This window comes from Ambystoma mexicanum, chromosome 2q, assembly GCF_040938575.1.
Source record: "Ambystoma mexicanum isolate Mex_15411 chromosome 2q, UKY_AmexF1_1, whole genome shotgun sequence".
Classification (NCBI taxonomy): Eukaryota; Metazoa; Chordata; class Amphibia; order Caudata; family Ambystomatidae; genus Ambystoma; species Ambystoma mexicanum.
Window position 1 is genome coordinate 1,173,994,880 of NC_090924.1, and position 16,354 is coordinate 1,174,011,233.

Consider the following 16,354-nt stretch of genomic DNA (forward strand, 5'->3'; position numbering starts at 1 on the left):
GCTTGTCCTGATGAAGGCTGTGAAAATCTTTCCTGGGGACACTAGGGATGGGTGTACCCTTGGATATTTATGGGCCGAAACACCAGTGTTGACATGTTTAATGGTTAGTAATAAGTGAATGATTCACTTTTTGTGATACATCCATAGGTGATGGGAACATCTAAGGGAATTCGCCATCTACCACGAGTTTGAACTTGATACTGAGTGGCTGTTCATCACCAAACACTTACCCATAGGCTACAGCGAGTATGGCTGGGCTGGTGGATTTTGAGCAGAAGGGTTAGTACTGTAAAAGCGTTTCCCTGTCCTTTTTTGTTCTTGCGTGATAAAGCTAGTACTTACTGATGTTATTTTAATCATATTCCATAAATCATTTTTGCAGTTTTGTAGTTAAATAGGTTACTAACTTCACACACGTGGATCTTTGCACATAAACGTTGTATTGTTCATTAGTGTATGATTAAACATACCAGATTGCTTCAATATTTTTTGTGTGAACACAGGATACATGGTCTGATATATATGAATAATACCAGCTATTGTGGACACTGTGCATAAGTGTTTGCATTGAGCTGGGCTAAATGTTGCCTTGTTTTAGAATATGGTAGACTCCCCTGTTTGAGTAGGCCACCCGCCTCGGAGAGAGGACATTGAGGGGGTAGCCTAGTGAATGTAGACTATCCCATTATCCAATACATGCTATTAGATGCTCTCTGCATTCCCTTTGCACTTAGGGCATATCTTGCACTGCTCACCTTGATGGAGAAAAAAACAGCAATCCCCCAAATTATTATCACACTTAGCAAAGTTGCCCGACCAACATTGGCACCTCTTCATTCATCTTATTTGACCCATGCAGCCCGGGGCCTGCCTTTTTCGTAAAAGTGCCTTCGCCCTGCAATGTGCTCATCACCTGCTGTGTTTTGCACATATGCCTTCAGAATGTTCTTCTTAAATAGGAAAACTCACATCTTTCCTTCCTACAAGCACTGCTTCATCCGCTGATGATATGCTACCAAAGTCGTAACAAATTATTTGCATCTGTGATGCCCTCTTCTCTGCTCTAAATGATATATGTCTCAAATGTCTCATGTTATGTTGCGCTTCTTGATTTGCATTGTTGCTTATTAATTCACCAAACAACTTAAATGTATCCCTGATGTTAATGCATGTCTGTTCTTACTGATATGAATCTTGATTGTTTTTTTTTAGGTTAGTCCTTCATCCTTGATAAGATGCATGCCCATCGCCAAAAAAAGTGCTTGGATTTCTGTCTGCGGCCCTCACTTTCCTCTTTTATGGCATGCATTGAATATTGTAATTTTATATCTGCGTGGCATCACAAAGTGTTCTGGATGCAGGATCGCCCTGTGTGCTGGCAGGCACTAACAGGGCTGTTGTGAGGGACTGGGTGCAAATTTTACCAGCAGTTCCCTAGCCGTGATTCCTGGAGCTGCAGCAAACCCTTAACTTACACACAGACACATAAACGGCAGATTAACGGATCAGTGATTGAAGAAAAACAAAGATGGCGGCCACACCTGATTTCACTTGCTGTCAGTTCTCAGTTTCCCTTTGGCAAAACGGCTTTCTGGACAATTAACAAATCAATCAATTTACAAAAGGAAAGGCAGGCAAGACACAAATCTGTCCCAGAAAGGAGGGGTCAAACCCTTGTAAAAAGGTTTTACCGCCAGCCTTGAGATTGTTGGCATTTGGGATAGGAAGAAAGAGATGCGAGAAGATGGTCAAGCCGCATGAATCTGAGAGGTTTTGGGAGAGAACACTTGTACACCAAAGGTGCTGGCAACTCTGAGAGTACTTGAACCTGATAAATACTGAGAACCCTGAAAGAACTTAAGTCTATGAGGTGCTTGGAACCCAAAAAGTACTTTAACCTGAGAGTATCTGAGAAGCCTGAGAGCTGTTAAACTTGAGCGGTGTCAAGAATCGTTAACTTGAAATCCTGAGAATGTTTGAATTTAAGGGTTCTTGAGAAGTGTGAAAATACTTGACCTTGAAAGGTGCTGATGACTTGACAGGAAATAATTTTGCCTGACAGGTGTAGAGAACCAGGAGAGTGCAAATCACTGAGAAGTGATGACAGCAATGAGAGCATTTGAGCCTGTAAGGTATTGGGAACCTTGAAAGCACTTGAAACTATGCAGTCTTGAGAGACACAGGAGCACTTGAACCGGAAGGGTGATGAGAATCTTGACAGCACTTGATCCTGAGAGGTTTTAAGTACACTGAGTGCACTTTAATCTGAGAGGTGTTGAGAACCCACAACAAATATAAAACGCTTCGCTTAGCTACAGCTTCTCTTGATTTTGGATCTCTTTTTACAAACATTCTGTAAAGAATTTTTAGAAATTGTAAATTGAAGTTCTTCTTCATCCTCTTGTAAAAATCACTTCTGTGATTATATACTCGTAATTAAAAAAATATATATATATAAAACGTAGAAATGAGGGGAAAACTGTGAATCCATGACTCTGTGAGGTGTTGAGAACTTTGAGATCTCTTGAATTTGAGAGGTGCTGAGGACTGAGAACCCTTGAATGTAAGTTGTGCCGAGAATCCTCAGATAAATTGAATTCGAGAGGTGCTGAGAACCATAGAGCACTTGAAACTGAGATGTTTTGGGAACCCTGGGTGCATTTGAACATGACAGTTTCTGAGCACTGGAACAGCACTTACACCTGAGAGGCGCTGAGGATTCTGAGCACACATGAACCTGAGAAGTGATGAGAAAACTGAAAGTACTTGAACCTGACAATTTCTGAGAACCTTGACACGACCTAAACAGTTATGAGAATCCCAAGAATACATACACCTAGGAAGCTGGAGTCAACAAATCAAATAATACATGGAAAATGCAAACCTGAAAAATCTATATCAGGCTTCATGGGACCTGATGATAATATGTAAAAGGGTTGGGTTCGTAGGCAGCTCACCATACTGTGGAAAGGTTGCTATGAGACACCTGAGAAGAGCCACTGGAAGAGAGCAGATAGGAACTGAGCAAGTTGTTGTGCAGGTGAGGACAAGGCCCGTTTCAAGGAATATATATTTTTTAAAAGGGTGACTGAGCACCCATAAGTCATGTTTTCTGTGGCCCCCCCACCCACCAAATGCACACAAGAGGGGCAGGCAGTTCAGACCACCTACCTCTACTGTGGAAGGAATGGATTGTGGAGGGAGCAGGCACTTCCCCTGAAGTGTAAAGGGCATGACAGGGGACAGGTTGGCAAAAATACAGGTAAAATGCAACTAGGACATGACACAGAGAAAGACAGCACAGTGCAAGAGAGATTACAGTAGAAGAATAGAAGGATAGAAGAAAACAGAAATCCAAAGAAAGACAGCAAGTCTGGAGAGCCATGGGAATGCAGGCCTTTGAAATACAGAATTGCGATAAGATGACCTTTGCTGAAGTGACCCTGATCTGGCTAGTTGTACTGGGAAGATAGTGGACCTGGTGACCTTCCAACCTGTTGTACCAATTTCCGAATTAGAGGGTTGCAAGATTAGGACCAAATGAAAACACCTATTGTGACAAATTGTATTTTGCTCTGCAGGAGTACAAGGACGAGTAGGGGTAAAAAGGGCATACTCAGCCCTCACACTTCTACAAACCAAAACACAACTCAATCATAAAGATAAAACGAGGACAATCAAGAACTTTACATCCTTTGCCTTTTGTGTTAATGTTGTCCAAGGAAGGCTACACTCTCAAGAGGACTGTGAAGGTGAACCAGTAGGGACCCAAACAACACAGTATCACAGTCCAAAGAAAAGGGAATGTCCAATCAATGTTCAATACAAATATATATACTTTAATTAAACACACAATTTGCTTGTAGAAGTAAAAGAGTTTACTATCCAAAAACTCACCCCAAAGGAAGAACACAGAAGAGGCAATAGACTGAAGGAAATAGCACTCTGAGTGTGGTCTCAGGGGTGGATGGTAAGGCACTACCATAACAAGGATATTTTGTGGAAAACTGGAGTGATCGTGACCTAACCAGTTTCTATGTTCCAAGTGGACCATGGGGCAGTTCAGAGTCAGGATTCAGCTCTTGGTGGACTGACATAGTCAGGCCCGTGCTCGAACATCGATGTGAGCTGATCAGGAACAGTTTGGGCACATAGGACCGTGGAGGCCCCGGCAGCGATCCGGTGTCAAGTAGAGACGAATGTGGGTGCTCTCGCAGTAGAACAGCGGCTCTTCAATGATGCAGTTCAGGGCGGCCCCAGGAATGCTTCGCTGTATACCAGGCTAAGTCAGGATTTAGCCGCTGGTAGGGGTCGGCAAGTGACACTGCAGTGGCTCGAGCCGGTGTGGTAGTGTCGTTGAACTGGTGTTCTTGGGGGAGTCGATATGTGATCAATGAGGAATCAATTCTCGGGCTAGCTGGGCTGAGCCATGGTTTTAACCCCCGGTTAGAGTCAGCGAGTTTGTAACTCCCGTGATTTGGTTCGGGTCCCCCCGTTGAGCAATCACTTCCGACCGTGCAGGTGACAGACTTCACTAGGGCATGATGCCGTGTCGAGCTAGTTGAGATTCAAGCAATAGTTCGGCTGGTTGGTGGAATGCAGACACCAGCATCAGCTCTGTCCCTTCTTGTTCAAGATGCAGGGAACATGGATTGACCGGTTTGTTGCGGTAGAAGGGGGAGCTCCAGCTGTCTGTGTGTCCGGTTGCTGTGAGGCCTCTGCAGAGGAATGGAGGACAGGATGTTTCTGTTCAGGGCCTGCTCTTCCAGTTTAGGAGATCTTTTGCAGAGTGGTTGGTCCTGGTCCACAGCACTGGTCACTTCCGATGTGCCCTGGGAGTGGTTAAGGAACAGATCTTCCTTCTGTTTTGTATGGCTCCTTCTTCACCTCAGGATGGGGGCTTTTGACAGTACAAATGTCCCAAAGGAATCCAGTGAGTTTCTTCAGACTGACTCTTCGACCTTAGAGGATGCTCGAGGCACTGAGTCAATCTATTGAAGAGGTGAAAGACCCCTTCTTTTTAGGGCATAGGTCCTCAGGTGTTTGGCCTAAAGCTACCCTGCCTTAGTGTCCTAATCCCTGCATTTGTCAGAAGTGGCCTTGGTAGTGACGTGCGGCTTGACACTGTGCAATCACGCCAGAAACACACCCAGAGTTCCTTTCCTCTAAAGATATTTTGCCTTGTATCGGTGCGAGAGGGGGCAGGAGCACCACAGGAACACCATAGCGGTAATACATTGTCGGCAGTATCAGCAGCTCTGGGAGTTCCTGGAGTCCCTGGAGTGTCCTGTTGAATGTTCCAGTGGTCACTTGCGGAAGTGGTGGTGTGTTGTGTTGTGTTTATGGCAGCCGCAGCAATGTTTTTGGTGATGTGCTCTGGAGCTGTGGAGCAAGTCATGGTGGTCCGTGAGGACAGGGGATTTTAGGGGGCAGTCTCTCTCATGGTTTGCTTTAGTAACCTTGGTATCCCAGGGTATCCTGATGACCTGTGGTGGCTCCGGTGTGAGTGAGTTTTACAGTGTGCACGTGGAGGCCCCCTCTTCCTCCCGACCCGCTAGGATTCTACACTGCATACTCACTATCGGCTGCTGTCGGCTACCTTCTGCTCTTGCTCTTGCCCTACATAGCAGACGTTTTGGAGACCATGAAGTGGATGAAGCATACTAGTGGGGTGGGGAGAGTCAGGCAGGAAGCCTAAAAATATCAGGACACTACGTCCACCCTCTGCATGTGATCAGCAGTTATTTTTGCTCAGCTTTTTCCCCTGTTACATTTGGGGATTCTGACTTGGGGAGCTGTGAGCTCTGCAGCTTCTCTGTGACTTCTCTCCTGTTCTCTGTGACTTTGTTTAGTGTCACACACACAGGAGTGTGCTAACAGTGCCTGACAGCCAGGGCCGGGGGGGGGGGGCAAGATAACTGTGTAAAACTCCCAGCCATGGTGAAACCCCAGCAAAAGAGGTAATCAGGAAAGACAGTATTAACATCACTAACATGATACCCATTGTCAGGGGTAGTATAGCTCAGTGGCAATGCACTCATCTTGGAAGCAAGACGACGCAGAGCAACACAGGTTTGAATCCTGGGTCCATGCTTAGAAACCTCTTCGGTATTAAGCGCATGATACATAAAGAATTAGAATTTTTTTTTTAAAATCTATTTAGCATTTATAAAGCGCTAAAACAGCCCGGGGGCATCAAGGCGCTGTTACAGGACTTTTTTTGTATTAGTTGCATATTTATAACGCGCTTAAATACCCAGAGGTTTCTAAGCGCAGACCCGGGGATCGAACCTGTATTGCTTTGTGTCGTCTTGCTTCCAAGGCGCGCACTTTGCCGCTGAGCTATTCTCCCGGATAATAACACCACAGTCACATATAAAGGGGGGAGACACCCGAAACAGGCAAAGCAACATGCTTGTTGAAGCAATTTACAATTAAGTGGGCTCTTCGCAGCCAGTCCACTGTAGGTGGACCTATTTCGCCTCCGGAAACCTGCCTGAAAGACAAATCCTGGTGCACCAACATCCAGAACGCCCTCAACAATAAAATTTTAGGACTCCAAACTAAAATCGAAAACAAACGGCAACAACTCTTCAACAATAATGTCACCAACCTTAGCCTACCCACACCTAACAACACTAGCGCAGGCTTTTCGTTCAAAAAAGTCACCATCCCGGAAGTTCAAAAAATCATCACCTCCCTGAAACCCTCTAACTGTAAAGGAGACAGCTGCCCGGCTCAGATCATAAAAGATGCAGCCAGAGAGCTCTCCCCCTTCATCACCAAACTCATCAACCTATCCTTCACCAATAGCTCTATCCCCAGCAACTTAAAACAATCATGGGTTCTCCCCCTCGTGAAAAAACAATCCCTCGACCCGGCCACACCCACAAACTACAGGCCCATCACCACCGTCCCCTTCCTACTGAAAATCCTGGACAGAGTTGCCTACATCCAAATTCAGGAATACCTAGAATCCAACCAACTGCTAGGAATATGTCAATATGGCTTCAGACCTCAACACGGAACTGAAACCGCCCTTGTTGATCTCAAAAGCCAGATTAATGAAATTAAAGACAAAGGCAATGCCGCAATCCTACTCCTCCTAGACCTCTCAGCGGCCTTTGACCTGGTCAGCCATGAGGTCCTCTTTAATCACCTTGCCACTGCAGCCCACTTCTCCTCCCCTGCCATCACATGGATACAATCCTTCCTGGCAAACAGAACCATACAAGTCTTTTCCACTACAGCTGCAGCAGACCCCATCCCCATCACATGCGGGGTCCCACAAGGTTCCTGTGTATCCCCCACTTTGTACAACATATTTACAAAGCCTCTATTTGACCAACTGGACCATCTGGGTGTCACCTACACAAACTACGCAGATGACACCCAGATACTCCTCACTATCTCTGGTAATTACAAAGAAGACTCCGCCCGGATCAACAAAATATTCTCCATCATTCAGGCATGGATGGCCTCCCATGGTCTCTGCCTGAATGATGAGAAGACAGAGCTCCTAATCGTCGGCTCCCCCAATACTCTAACTAAACTTGACCCTAGCTATAATAACATCACCATCGATGGTCATTCCATTCCCATAGCCAAAAGCGTAAAAACCCTTGGTTTCTATCTAGATGCCAACACCAACCTTAGCAAACACACCAATATGACCGCCTCAGCCGCTGCCTATACCGGCAAGCTCATTAGGGTCAGCAGACCCTTCCTATCACCCAACAGCTGCCTCACCCTTGCCAGGGCCCTAATACAATCCAAACTGGATTACTGTAACAGCCTGTACCTAGGCGCTAATCAATCCGTACTCAACAAATTGCAGGTAATACAAAATAACGCCTTGCGCGCAGCCCTCAACATTCCCAGACAAGAGCATATCTCTGCTACTAGGAAAGCCTGCAAATGGCTATCCATACGCCAAAAAATTGATCTAAAAACCATATGCCTCACGTACAAAGCCCTCAATCACCCAGCACCACCTTATCTAGCTAATAAACTCACCCTGAAACCTGCCACCAGATTCACCAGATCCTCCAACACTCTTTGCCTACTAGTGCCCAGGTTCCACCTAAAAAGAGCTGGAGGGGTAAGCTTCACAGTGCTTGCCCCCCAACTCTGGAACTCCCTACCGCTTAACATCAAAACTGTCGAATCCTTCCAGATCTTTAGGAAGCAGGTCATCAGCTGGCTGCTAAACAAAGAATAACACCACTAACTCTAGACCCGTGCAGAAACTGGCTTAGACACTGTATTTATTCTGAAAACTGTATATTGTACATACTGCATATGTTCTGTTTATTGACCACTGTATATATATGTATATATTATAAACCTGTACGAAGTATGCAACACACAGATACTTCTCAACTCTGTAACCAAATTCTTAAGCGCCCTTCTACCACTGGGTTTGGAGCGCCATACAAATAAAATAAACAAACAAAATAAACAAATATACGGTTTGGAATATATTGACCCACGCAATGGCATTGCCCCACATCACTGAGCTGCATTTGCGCAAGAAACAGCAACTTGCTGCACTGGCTCCTGTGCGCACCAGGACCTCAAAACTGCATTTTGGCAGAAACAAAAAAATGGCTGCACCATCCTGCCTAACACACTTCAGGCAGGATGAAACAAGAGGACACACTGAAAAAGTATGCCATTGTGTTCTGAAATATATATATGGGATCAAGTGAAAAGGCAGCACTGTATTGCTGCAAAAGGCAAAAATCTGCTTCAAAATGAAACATTTTCACCCTTTAAACATGCTGCTTTGACGCTAATTCCATCTGTTCATTCTGAAACCACTGTGATTGAAAAGGCCTTGTCATGCCCAGGATATTTCACTGTGCTTCACCAAAACCAGGCATATTTCCTGAGTGACAGGCCCAGTCTAACTAGCTCTCAGAGAAATCAATAAGCAACTTCACTTTCATTTGCACGGGAAAACACGTTTATTTCTTTCCAAATGTATCCAGGCTCAGCAGTTCAAAGAGACTTTAACTCTCTGAGCCAGGTCAGTGGCAAATGTATCTATGCTTTAGATGAAACTCCTACATTCAAGCAAATGACTACAGCTGCAAAGACAGTGTGGGAAGCTGAGAGAGCTGCAAGAACAAATTTAAAGAAAAAAATGCTGGCACTTTTAACACATGTGGAAAAATGGGCTTTGCTGACTGAAGAAAAATTGGCCTGTTTAAAAATAAATAGTAAATTGTCAATGAAAGCCTGCTTACTTAGCAATGTAAAGGGATTATATTAGTGGTGATAATACACGCATAGGCTATCTTCTTTCACAGGTTGTTTTAATTCAGGACCCAAAATAAGAAATTAAAGAGTTTAAAACACATGGGCTGGATTTGCAAGCTCTCAGAAAAACCAGTCATTCCAGTTGCCAGCCATGAAGTTTCCCCAAGGAAGGCAGACACACCATAAATCCAGGACACGTAAATGAAAAACGCCAGCTTGAACAACTTTGAATGGGCTACGACAAAGAAAGTTCACAAACTCGTCAGACATTCGGCTGTGCTCCAGGCTGAGACAATAGAAGTCCTGGGACACTAACCTGTAAAGTGTAGGGGCAATAAAACCTTCAATTAAGATGGGAACCCCCCCTGCCTTGAAGGAAATGACAGTTGCTTGCAGTTGGAAGAAGAAAGAAAAAGAATCTAGTAACAATGGACTGCCTTTTGGTTAGAAAGACTATTTTATAAAGAAACTTTAAATACTTTTTTATCTCTGCAGCAAGAATTAGTAAAAATGTAAAAAGTTTGCAATTTCAAATCAAATTTTATGGGCTTTCTTTTAAAACCTGGTAGAACTCAATGTCGCATGGGGAACATAAGTTACAAAATATGACAGATTCCAAGGAAAGTATTAATGTTGCAAACATAACATTTTGTACATTCATCTCTGGGCATAATTCACATCTGTGTATCAAATTGTGGAATTTTAGGCCAAATCTTTCATGTTTAAAATTACCAAAATGTATCAGAAGGGCGAAACTAGGTCACTGATCTGTGCTGCACATAATATGTAACCTGTGTGTATAATTTGCCAAGAGATTGCAAGTGTATAAATGTATGTTTTTTGCAAAATCGGATCTTCAGTAGAGTAAATGTGGGAGTTTCTGGACATTGTAAAACTCACCTCATAAACCTGACATCATTCCCTTGGAAATCCAACCAGTTGAGAGCAAGACGGAGACTAGCATCCCTGCCCAATCCAAGTAGTTTAGGGGCATGCGTAATTAACCCTGCCCAGCCTATACTCTGATGATGTCATTTTGCACTACAAATAAGGGTCTCTGACAAGACTACACACACACTCTTCCTGATTTCCAGTGCTGCGTTCCTGTACCCCTCATCTTCCAGACTCCAGATCCAAACTACAAGGCCAGGCATTGCTGATCCTGCTCCAGCAAGGCCCCAAATTCTGAAAACCACTATATTTCCCATTAAAAAGGGGGAAACTGTGGTACTTTTGGCATCCTGATCCAGATTGGCTTGCTGTCTCTCACTGCATGCTGCTGCCATCCTGCTACCCTGATGACCTATATTATCCAGTAACCAGAACTGCCAGTCCAGAAGTGCTACCCGGTAACCAGTCCCTGCCCAGCTGATCCTGTCCCGCTGACTTTGTCCGGCTGTCCTTTGTTAGACCAGATCCATGTGGTGACCAGAACGGTTGACTGTCCGACATCCGTAACTAAAATGTGAGTATCAATAGAAACCATAGAAAACCATAGTATACCTTATCTTGTCTTTATCCTCATCCCACTCTCTAAGTCATCCTATCCTTATCCAGATAACTTGTCATATTGTCAGAATTATTCTTGAAACCCTGCCATTGATTTCTAGTGCTAACGCCATCTCTGTAATAACTTGTCTTGTGAAACCCTAAACTATTAATCCTATTTTGAGTGATCGGTCTGGTTCTGCCAGGGCATGCGCTGGGGAACTAGGGTTGAATTTGTGAATCAACCCTGGAGATTACTGTGTCCCTCTTTGGTATCCTAGCCTAAATGCCCTAGTGTAGAGTAAAACTGTTCTTGTCAAAACTGATTTCCTTTTCCTTTTTCACTGCTTCCTTTTACTAAAAACGTGCCTTTCTAGATTTTGCATAACTCACTCAATTTACCAGCTAGAGACTTACAAGGTAATTCATAGATTTCAGCGCAGAGGCAGCGCACGCGAGCAGCGCAGAGAGGTAGCGTGTGCCAGCCGTGTGCGCTAAACAGCATTCTGGCGCACCGCGTATTCATGGAATATCAAAGCCATTTTGAGCGCTGGCACAGAGAACATCCCGCAGCGCCAGTTACGCCCCCAAAAACGCCCCTTGCGCAAGGATAAGGCATTGAAATCCCCAATGCAATGCAAAGGGCCGCGCTAACCATGCACCAGTTCACAGGGCTGGTACAGTGCATTTGGGGGGTGCGCGGGAAGTTTCACACGCGATAGGCCTTGAGCGAGCGGGGTACCTGTATTTTGGGGGTGCGCGGGAAGTTATACACATGATAGGCCTTGGGCGAGCGCAGTACCTGTATTCTGAGGGGTACGCAGGAAGTTTCACACACAATAGGCCTTGGGCGAGTGGGGCACGTGTATTTTGGGGGTGCGCGGGAAGTAATACACGTGATAGGCCTTGGGCGAGCGGGGTACGTGTATAACGGGTGTGCGCGGGAAGTTTAACATGCGATAGGCCTTGTGCGAGCAGGGTACGTCTATTCTGAGGGGTGCGCGGGAAGTTTCACACGCGATAGGGCTTGGGCGAGCGGGGAATGTGTATTTTGGGGGTGCACGGGAAGTAATACACGTGATAGGCCTTGTGTGAGCGGGGTACATCTATAACGGGGTGCGCGGGAAGTTTAACACGCGATAGGTCATGTGCGAGCAGGGTACGTGTATTCAGAGGGGTGCGTGGGAAGCTTCATACGCGATAGGACTTGGGCGAGCGGGGTATGCGTATTTTGGGGGTGCGCGGGAAGTAATACACGCGATAGGCCTTGGGCGAGCAGGGTACGTGTATAACGGAGGTGCGCAGGAAGTTTAACACACGATAGGCCTTGTGCGAGCGGGGTAAGTGTATTCTGAGGGGTGCGCAGGAAGTTTCACACACAATAGGCCTTGGGCGAGCGGGGTATGTGTATTATGGGGGTGCGCGGGAAGTTTCACACGTGAATTGGCAGTGTGGGTCCTCCCAGGTGTGCCCTTTCCCCCCTCCACAGACACCGCAGGCAGCCCATCCACCTAGGCCATGCCCCGCAAGTAGCCCATCAACCCTGGGCATGCTCCCCAGCCAGCCCACATGTCACCATGCACCAGTGAGCACCCACTCATGTCCCCCTGCACCCCCACCCACCCGGCAGTGAGGGGCACCTGCCAGCCGGCCCCGACTCATGTCCCCCTGTACCCCCACCCACCCGGCAGTGAGGGGCACCTGCCAGCAGGCCCCGACTCATGACCCCCTGCACCCCCACCCACCCGGCAGTGAGGGGCACCTGCCAGCAGGCCCCGACTCATTTGCCCCTGCACCTCCACCCACCCGGCAGTGAGGGGCACCTGCCAGCAGGCCCTGACTCATGTCCCCCTGAACCCCCACTCACCCGGCAGTGAGGGGCACCTGCCAGAAGGCCCCGAGTCATGTCCCCCTGCACACCCACCCACCCGGCATTGAGAGGCACCTGCCAGCAAGCCCCGACTCATGTCCCCCTGCACCCCTACCCACCCAGCAGTGAGGGGCACCTGCCAGCAGGCTCCGACTCATGTGCCCCTGCACCCCCACCCACCCGGCAGTGAGGGGCACCTGCCAGCAGGCCCCGACTCTTGTCCCCCTGCACCCTCACCCACCCGACAGTGAGGGGCACCTGCCAGCAGGCCCCGACTCATGCCGCCCCAACACGCAATCATGATCCACAATCATGGCCCTCATGGCCACCCAAATCCCACCGCATGCCACCCCTGCCCAAAGAACCAACCAAGTATTGCATCCACCCCACATTGAAATGCCCATTACATGATACAACCCAAATGGCATGTATGTACATCAACACATGTCCGTCACACACACACAATGGGTGCCAGTGAATGTGAAAACCCACATTGTGACATGCATGAAACCAATGAGAGAATACCACACATTGAAGTATGAAACAAAAATGTATTCAACACAAAATGAAGGGAATCAAATGAAAACACACAATAATGGAAATAAGAAATAAAATGCAGCATGTCCCAAAATGAAAAAAAATATGAAATCAGAATCCAAATAAATCCAAATGAAAATGTGTCCAAAGTCTCCGTCCAACAAAGCAAATCCAAAGGGGAAGAAATAAGTAAAACCCATTGCTCCATTGTGAAAAAAAATGATGATAAATCCATGAGCCCAACCATTGAAATCAAACCTAAAAAAAAACCTAATAAAGAACTATCTACAAAAAGTTAGGGCATAGTCCAAGCACCCCAAATGAAAGAAAAACATAAATGAAACCTAACACTAACTAACTATATACAATGGTGGCGTGGAAGTCCTACGGCTCACTTGCTGATTTCCCGGGCAAGGGCATCATCAAACTCCTGTTCTATGTCCTGGAGGCAGGCCTGTTCCATGGCCCCAAGGTTTTGCAGGGATAACGCCATGTCCAACTCAAACTCCCTTCGAATTGCCTCGAGGCACTCGGACCGCCTCAGCGCCCTGCGCATGGAGTTCTCCGCCCTGACCGTAGTGAGCAGTGCCTCTTTTGCTGCTCCGCATCTATGTGCTGGCCCAACCGCTGCCACACGGAAGACACTCCCAATACAGGGTCCTCCTGCCCTCCGGCCAATGCCTGCCCCTCTGATGTTGATGGCCCGAGCCATCATCGCTCCCACCATGAGCCTGCTGCTGCTGTGCCTGTGCCATGCCTCTTGATGCCTGCATGTCCTCCTCCTGCTGGGGTGCAGTTGTTGGTGTGGCCACCCCTGCTGGACCTCCGACTCCCGACTATGGCAGGGATGTGTTCTCCACCAGCCTTGCCGCTGGGTCAGAGGCAGCTCCACAGGGTGCCCAGGTGATACATGGGCCGGAAGATGGCACGGAGGACGACTGGCGCATAGGGGGTTCAGGTGAGGAGGGGCTCGGTACAAGGTCCGGCACACAGAGGAATCCAGCACTGGTGACCCGTCCTAGTAGGTCGACGCGGTCAAAGAGGCATCCGAGATAACGTGCAGTATTTTCACGAAAACACTGCAGGTCATCCTGCATGCCCCGTTGATGCAACGCCACCCCAGCCAGGACAGACTGAACCCGGTCTCGGATTGCCACATCTGGAGGGAGAGGAAGGCCAGTTATTGTACGCTCATCCCATCCCTGAGAATGGGTCTCGAGGTAGGCATCCCTGCTGGTGCGGGATGATGCAGTCACAGGATTGGGGACAGGATTACACACAGGCACCTCCGCGGCGGCCTGTGCATCCTCCTGTCCTTGCCCTTGGACTGCACCACCAGCACCAGAGGAATCCCCCCCAGACCATGTGTGTGTCCCTTCCATGCCTCCTCCTCAACCAAACCCCCCACCAACCTGGATGACTCTGTGCCATCTTCCTCCATCAGACCCTGTGGGGTCTCAGCTGCCCCTTCTGCTGCCGAGGAGTCAACCTCCAACCTCCGCCTCTTGGACCTACCCTCGGCAACTGCGGCCCTGGACGCGGCACCAGACTCCTCACTCCCCGACGAGATGACAACATGGGAGGAGGGCCGGGCCTTGCGTCTCCGGCTGGCGGTGCGATCCCTGCCACTTTGCTCCACAGCACCGTCTCTGCCTTTTTCATCAGTTGACGCTGCAGACAGGGAGCGATAGAACACAGGCATCAGGGCACTGTACAATGGTCTGATATATACATGACAGTTGTACATGAGTGGCAGTGTCAAACTTCAGCCATGGCATCACACTCCCCAACACACATGTCATTTGAACTCACACACATGAGCACATCAACAGGAATGTTGCACCAGGCAGCCCCATCCATACACAAACAACAGCATGAGCAGCATAGTATACCTTATCTTGTCTTTATCCTCATCCCACTCTCTAAGTCATCCTGTCCTTATCCAGATAACTTGTCATATTGTCAGAATTATTCTTGAAACCCTGCCATTGATTTCTAGTGCTAACGCCATCTCTGTAATAACTTGTCTTGTGAAACCCTAAACTATTAATCCTATTTTGAGTGATCGGTCTGGTTCTGCCAGGGCATGCGCTGGGGAACTAGTTTTGAATTTGTGAATCAACCCTGGAGATTACTGTGTCCCTCTTTGGTATCCTAGCCTAAATGCCCTTGTGTAGAGTAAAACTGTTCTTGTCAAAACTGTTTTCCTTTTCCTTTTTCACTGCTTCCTTTTACTAAAAACGTGCCTTTCTAGATTTTGCATAACTCACTCAATTTACCAGCTAGAGACTTACAAGGTAATTCATAGATTTCAGCGCAGAGGCAGCGCACGCGAGCAGCGCAGAGAGGTAGCGTGTGCCAGCCGTGTGCGCTAAACAGCATTCTGGCGCACCGCGTATTCATGGAATATCAAAGCCATTTTGAGCGCTGGCACAGAGAACATCCCGCAGTGCCAGTTACGCCCCCAAAAACGCCCCTTGCGCAAGGATAAGGCATTGAAATCCCCAATGCAATGCAAAGGGCCGCGCTAACCATGCACCAGTTCACAGGGCTGGTACAGTGCATTTGGGGGGTGCGCGGGAAGTTTCACATGCGATAGGCCTTGAGCGAGCGGGGTATCTGTATTTTGGGGGTGCGCGGGAAGTTATACACATGATAGGCCTTGGGCGAGCGCAGTACCTGTATTCTGAGGGGTACGCAGGAAGTTTCACACACAATAGGCCTTGGGCGAGTGGGGCATGTGTATTTTGGGGGTGCGCGGTAAGTTTAACATGCGATAGGCCTTGTGCGAGCAGGGTACGTGTATTCTGAGGGGTGCGCGGGAAGTTTCACACGCGATAGGGCTTGGGCGAGCGGGGAATGTGTATTTTGGGGGTGCACGGGAAGTAATACACGTGATAGGCCTTGTGTGAGCGGGGTACGTCTATAACGGGGTGCGCGGGAAGTTTAACACGCGATAGGTCATGTGCGAGCAGGGTACGTGTATTCAGAGGGGTGCGTGGGAAGCTTCATACGCGATAGGACTTGGGCGAGCGGAGTACGCGTATTTTGGGCGTGCGCGGGAAGTAATACACGCGATAGGCCTTGGGCGAGCAGGGTACGTGTATAACGGAGGTGCGCAGGAAGTTTAACACACGATAGGCCTTGTGCGAGCGGGGTACGTGTATTCTGAGGGGTGCGCAGGAAGTTTCACAC